Here is a 7,034-nt window from a genome sequence, read left to right on the forward strand (position 1 = left end):
CCAAAATATACCTAAATCAACAAAACACATCACTCCATAACAGTTCATACAAAGCCATGGGGTCGGTCCAAGAATGCATGTGAGCACATACTTAGGCAGAAACTGCGGTGAATCCGCGCACCCATGGTGGATAACCAACATACATAACTACTCCCAGCTAAATTCTCAACTTTCTCGGTGTCCAGAAATCTACATTTGCGAAGTTCCTGTGTGAAATCTATGATTAGTGCAAAAGAAATTAGGAATAAGCATTTATTTCCAGTTGTCGAGTGTGAAGAAAAAAATGTGTAACCGTATCATGTTGTTGCAAATTTGCAACAATTAATATTTTTGCTAAATAACCGAAATATGTGAAAATAATATTTTTTCATTATTTTTCCCTTCATGTATTCATCATTGCGCACTATTGAGAATTTTTTCGAGAAAAAATAAAAAATCATGAAATGAAGGGTTAAACATATTTGTGCACTTTTTGGCAAACTTAAGAATATCTCTTAAGTTTGCCAAAAAGTCGGGTCTTTCTTTCAAACTTAAGAAGATTTTGATCGCAATTTATTTTAATTCAATCAACAACTTTTCAAAAGACTTCGTATAGTTTTGTCATCTGGGGAAAAAGTTTAATTATCTTCTTGTCAATTTTTCCCAATTTTTAACGATGTATGCCAATTTGAATCTTTTATATATTTTAGGCATAAATCGAATTGTGTCAAATTCTACAACAAAGTTCATAAATGAGATAAAATCTTCAATATCAAATACTCAAAGACTTTTCTGAATGATGTTACAAATAGTTGTAATCTTATCTGAACATGTGATTGAATATAGAACAATAAACAGATTCAAAATCTGGGTTCAGTTTTCACGTAGGTAGGTTAATTTATTTTTTAGTTATCAAGGATTGATTTTCCTTAACACTGATAAATTGTAAATTTTTCACAAGTTATATCACAACATTTAGTTGTGATAGATACTTTCTGACAAATGATTTATATTCAAGATTCTGTTCCCCTTTGAAAGTGTCAAATATTGTACAATTTTAAAAATTTAAGATTTTTTTTATTGGAATTTTAATCCTTTAACCAGTGACAGAAACCATTTTGTAAAATTACATCAAATCAAATCATGGAGATTCCTCGGACTTTCATTTCGAATGAAGTTGATGAAGATTCATGTTTTTTTTCTCCAAATTACATGAACTAAGGTTGCCAGATTGCCCGGTTTTATCCGGGTTTGCCCGGATATTTAAATCAAAAAATAGGAACAGTCCGGCTCGGCCCGGTTGCTTGGGTTTTATTGATAAATGCCCGGTTTTTAACCCAGATTTATTCACTTTATTTGGAAAATCAAATTAAAAATCATATAGCTAGTGTTATGGGAAATTTTTTTGAGCAAGTTTTATAAAAATAATCATGGTAGGTTTATCGGAAGCTTTAAATACGATTTAAAATCTGTCAATAAGTTTTGATAGAGTTTTTTTCCAATTTTTTTTTCTTGATTTTTGTTGAGTAATTTTTAGGTTTTGACGAAATATGCCCGGATATTGCCCAAATTTTGGGTCGTCGATTTTGAAATTAAATGCCTGGATATTGCCAGGCTTTTGTATGAAATTGCCCAGATTTGTCGGGCCAGGATACGTGCTGAAAAAATTCTGGCATCCTTAATATAAACCAAGAAAAAAAAAACAATTCTGAAAATATGGCTACACGGGCAATAAAAAGGCGGCCGCGGGCAAAATGTAGCCCGTGGTCCATGATTTGACCACCCATGGTATAGAGTTTAATGACTTTTTCTATGAAAGAAGTAATAACTGGTTTTAAGCTTGTCAAGCAGATTGCTTTCAGAAGTTATTTGGCAAGTTTTAGTTTGTAGTCTTTTTATACAATAGATAAAACTGTATCACGTAGAAGACAGTTTAAAATTCTGTATTCGTTGAGATCACTTTGCATAATTCATTTTCCAGCAACGCATCTGCCTTTTTTCAAGCATGATTAATTGAAACAATCAACCATTAGTCGCGATTTTGGCAGAAACCTGCCAGCAGCTTCAGCATCGGGAATGGGGGAAAACAAATTCTAATCACACTTAACCTGCTGGAATCCAAATCACCTTGCCCGCAAAAGGCTGTGGGAAAAAATACCCTGGAGAAGATCCCTAACTATTCGCCATTCGTCAGGACAATCAAAATTGATGACTTTTCCAGCGATCTGCATCAGGTTATGTTAATGATTGATCCCGAAGGGATGCTGCCCGAGTTGGTCCTTAGGGAGGAAGATGATACCATAAAAAGGAAGAAGAACACATTCGTTAATATTCAAATGCACACACTTGTTTGTCACCTTGCAAGGGCACGAAGGAAAAAAGAAGTATGATTAAGAATTCTTAACCAAATTGAGCAGGTTTCTTTCCCGGGGTGACGTTTTGCCAAACAAATGAGAACAACCACCGCCATTTATTCGGAGGGAAAAGTTCTAGCCAACAACGGAATGCAAGGGCTGCTCTTTCAGAAAAATTATTCACCAACTCTTGAAATAGCTCAAGCCAACAAACAACAGCCAGAGTTGGTCGGAGGAACCAGTTTGCATCATTCAAATCATGATCCGAATTGATGATCGTGATTCATCATCTGCAAATGGTCTCTGCGAGATGCGGGCCCACTAGGGCGTGTTGACTCTTATGTCGACTTTTATTTCTTATGTAAAACAGAGAACATAGAAAACATTAAAATGTAAAAATATTCTTGACTTATGAAAAATGACAGAAAATTAACAATTTTTTTTAATATACTTTCCACACTAATTTTAACTTTTTTTAAAGTTTTTTTTTGCTGTACGAAAAAAATTACAATAAATTGCATGACATCAGGGGCTTAAAAACTTGATCTGAAACAGTTTCAGATTTCAGATTTCTGATTTCAGACTTCAGATTTCAGATTTCAGATTTCAGATTTCAGATTTCAAATTTCAGATTTCAGATTTCAGATTTCAGATTTCAGATTTCAGATTTCAGATTCCAGATTTCAGATTTCAGAATTCAGAATTCAGAATTCAGATTTCAAATTTCAGATTTCAGATTTCAGATTTCAGATTTCAGATTTCAGATTTCAGATTTCAGATTTCAGATTTCAGATTTCAGATTTCAGATTTCAGATTTCAGATTTCAGATTTCAGATTTCAGATTTCAGATTTCAGATTTCAGATTTCAGATTTCAGATTTCAGATTTCAGATTTCAGATTTCAGATTTCAGATTTCAGATTTCAGATTTCAGATTTCAGATTTCAGATTTCAGATTTCAGATTTCAGATTTCAGATTTCAGATTTCAGATTTCAGATTTCAGATTTCAGATTTCAGATTTCAGATTTCAGATTTCAGATTTCAGATTTCAGACTTCTTTATGAATGGAACGACTGTTTTGGTTGATTTTTTTAGGAATTTTTAACGGCTATCAGTCTCGGATTTTTAAGTAAAAACGACTGTTTTTTACTCCAACGTTTCGATCCTTATTGGATCTTCATCAGGGGCGATAAAGTGTCGTTTTCTTGTTAAGTTTGATAAGCCGATTAAAACTTAACAAGAAAACGACACTTTATCGCCCCTGATGAAGATCCAATAAGGATCGAAACGTTGGAGTAAAAAACAGTCGTTTTTACTTAAAAATCCGAGACTGATAGCCGTTAAAAATTCCTAAAAAAAAAAGATTTCAGACTTCAGATTTCAGATTTCAGATCTCAGCTGTCAGATTTCAGATTTCAGATTTCAAATTTCAGATTTCAGATTTCAACACGTCCCGTCGTTGCAACATCGGCACGACAAACTCAGCTAAATTAAATTGAAATTTTATTTCACTTCCCTAGATTATGCACCATTTTTCCAGACCATCGCTCCGATGACGCGAGAAATATTGCACCTCCCCAAGACGACGGTGATGCAAACTTGCCGGATTTGGTCGGGAAAAGGGGTGATTTTTTTTTTCTCACACCAAGCGTTTTCCATCAACAAACGGTGGCTTCATCCTTCATGAGACGAGGAACGGGGAGAGGAAGAATACCTGCACATCGTTTTATGCTGGGATATGATTATGATACGGTGATTGATGCAAACGGATCTTCCTCCGGTTAGTTGATTTTTTTTCTTTCAAGGTGCGCTTTCTGAGGTGTTTCCGAATTCCGCCAGAAGGCACAGCAGGACACCACAGGTGTGATCCGAAAAACGGCTCTACGGGGCGACGCGGTTTAGAGTTTGAACCCGTCTAAACCAGAATGGTGGCAGAAGCACTTTGCATAATTTTGCTATTTTGGGTTTTGCGCTTTTCTTGTCACCGTCTCTTGGACCGTCTGAAGGGTTGAGTTATTTTGAAGGTTCCTCCTCGGGATGAGTTCAGGTGAATGTGTCAGAGACTAATGAGTTTGGTATTAATTTTTATTGCTGTCAATATTTATTTTTGCGACATTGTTCGATGTTGGGAAAAAATTCGGAACGGTAGCGATCGTGAGAATCAGTACCTCTTTTTTCAGGGGAAGATTTTTCTATGAACATAATTTTTATGTAAATTTTACAACTCGGTTTCTTAAGTGACGACACAGAGAATTGAAAAAAAACTTCGAAAGATAGAATTTTGCAAAAAAAATAGTAACAATACTTAAAACGCATAATAAAATGGAAAATTGATTTCTAAAAATATTTCCTATTCACGACCATCACAAGAACTTGAAAATACAATCAATTTTTACTGATGATATTCAAAATTAATGAGAATTAAAATCAAATTTGAAACTCAGTGATAAAAAAAAATTCTTAATTATAATCTTTATTCTGAACAAGAATTTTTAAGTCAATATTTTCGAAACAACAAAAACCGAATACGAATCAAAATTTAGAATAAAACCAGAATTTAAACCCTCGAACATAAAAATCATAAAATATTCAAAAAATATAAAACCAGATTAAAACAAAATAAATTCCAGATCAGGTCAGAAATGAACCATGGTTGAAATAATATTCAAACAAAATTTGAAATGTGAATTTTCGATAAGGAAAAAAAATCTATTTAAACTTAAGAGAAATTATTCATAACACATAGATAATGATTAAATTTAATCTGATAAAAATGAAAATATCAGCAAGTGATCAAAGTCAGAGATGAATTCCTGAGATGAATGACTTGAAAAGTTCATGTTTGATAGAAGTTCCCCGCAATAATAAGTTTTTATATTCAAAAGACATGTCTGACAATATACAGGTTTAGAGATGGGTGATTTCTTGAATGAGCAATCACGAAACTGACAAAAATTTAAAGAATACCAAGTGATGTTGCAAATTTTGACAGAACAAAGCATTAACAAAATCAGTATTTGGAAACTATTTTTGAAAACTGTAATGCCTGTTTGCCAACTAAAATATCTTAAATTCTATTTAGGTACTGATAAATTCTATTATTTCAAAGAACTGAAAATATTTACTAAATAAATAACAACCTTATTTGTATTTTTTGTTATTTTTTTAAGTTTTGTCAGAAAAACAGAGATTTTTTTAAATAATTTTTACCTATTTTGAAAAGTTTTAGGCAATCAAAATTTGTTCGTAAATTCTTTGCTCATACCAGATTGTGAACTTTGTGGCCATGTTTTATTTTCCTGAACTCTTTTGAATCTGGAGTTGAGCATTTAGTAGAACAAGAAAAACATTATAAAATTGAGGTTTCCTGAATATTTCATATCAGCATTAAATTTATAATGATATAAACGACTTTTTCATAAGTTAGTTTTCAATTAATAGATGAACTTATTAAGATAGTCATTTTAATAAACAACAATTTGAATGACGAGGTAGGGTTTTTGTGTGTCAGGATTTTAGTTTCAATACAAAATGCTTATTAAACTGTCGATCGAAATTGATAATTGAAAATAAGTTTTAATTCTTGAACGTCATGTTGTGTCGTAGATGTATAAGGTCTAGAGTGATTTAGTAGTATATTCCGGAGGCGAGCCAATTTTCTGACATGTTTATTAGCACTTATTATTAACACGTTCGTCGCCACGTCACCCATATTCGGCAGACGGGTGTTTTTCCTGGGGGGCCCCGTCACATCAAAAAGCAGGTGACGCTCTCTTACTTGAGTTTACCGCTCAGCTTCGCCACACGTTTCAAATATGGGAGTTCTCCCTCTTTGCTTTCTCTCTCTGAAAATTTCTTTGGGCCCGGCTAGCAAAACTACCAAAAAGAGCGTGGCGACGAACGTGTTAAGCACCCGTTGGAATCAAATAGTTCCACATTTCTACTGTAAATTCATTTCTTGAACAGATAATTTTACTTTAAAAAAAATCTCCATGGGGAGATTAATTCGACTTCTTATAGTTATTCCTTCCACTCAATACCGATATTGTAGGAATTTTATGTGATTTTCAATGTATAAAATCATTTTAATGTTCACAAGAAGCCGCCATTTTAGATTTCATGATGGCGTCGGAAAGGAAAAAAAGAATTTAAAAAAAAATTAGGTTAGCTCTTTCACCCAGTACCCATAAAGTGGGGGTTCAGTTCGATTTTTTTTTGTCATTCACAGCATTTAAAGTTAAGCGAATGCTGCTATCTTGGATTTTAAGATGACGTGAGACAGCGAAATTCATCTTTTACTTGTTGATCTCTTTCACCTACCCATATTGTTTTATGCAATTTACAGTCATATACAGTATTCTCGACTTCGACTCGTTTAGCCTTTTTACCTAATGACCATATTGTGAAGGTTTCATGAATTTTTGAGTAATTTGCAGCTTTGAAAATAAAAGCGAAAGCCTCCATCTTGGATTAATGATGGTGCCAAACAACATTTTTTTTCTACCATTTGGGCCTTTTCACTCAATACTCATATTGTCGAGATATTCATATCGCATCCGGTGATTTTTAGCTTTCAAAGATTTTTATTTTTCTGATTTAAACTCAAAACCAATACACATAACTTATCGAAAAATGGGAATTCCAATTCAAATATGCGCAATCTAACTTGAGCGTGTTCTGTTTTGACTTCTTGATCGAAAAC

The sequence above is a fragment of the Uranotaenia lowii genome, chromosome 1 (assembly GCF_029784155.1).
Source record: "Uranotaenia lowii strain MFRU-FL chromosome 1, ASM2978415v1, whole genome shotgun sequence".
Lineage (NCBI taxonomy): Eukaryota > Metazoa > Arthropoda > Insecta > Diptera > Culicidae > Uranotaenia > Uranotaenia lowii.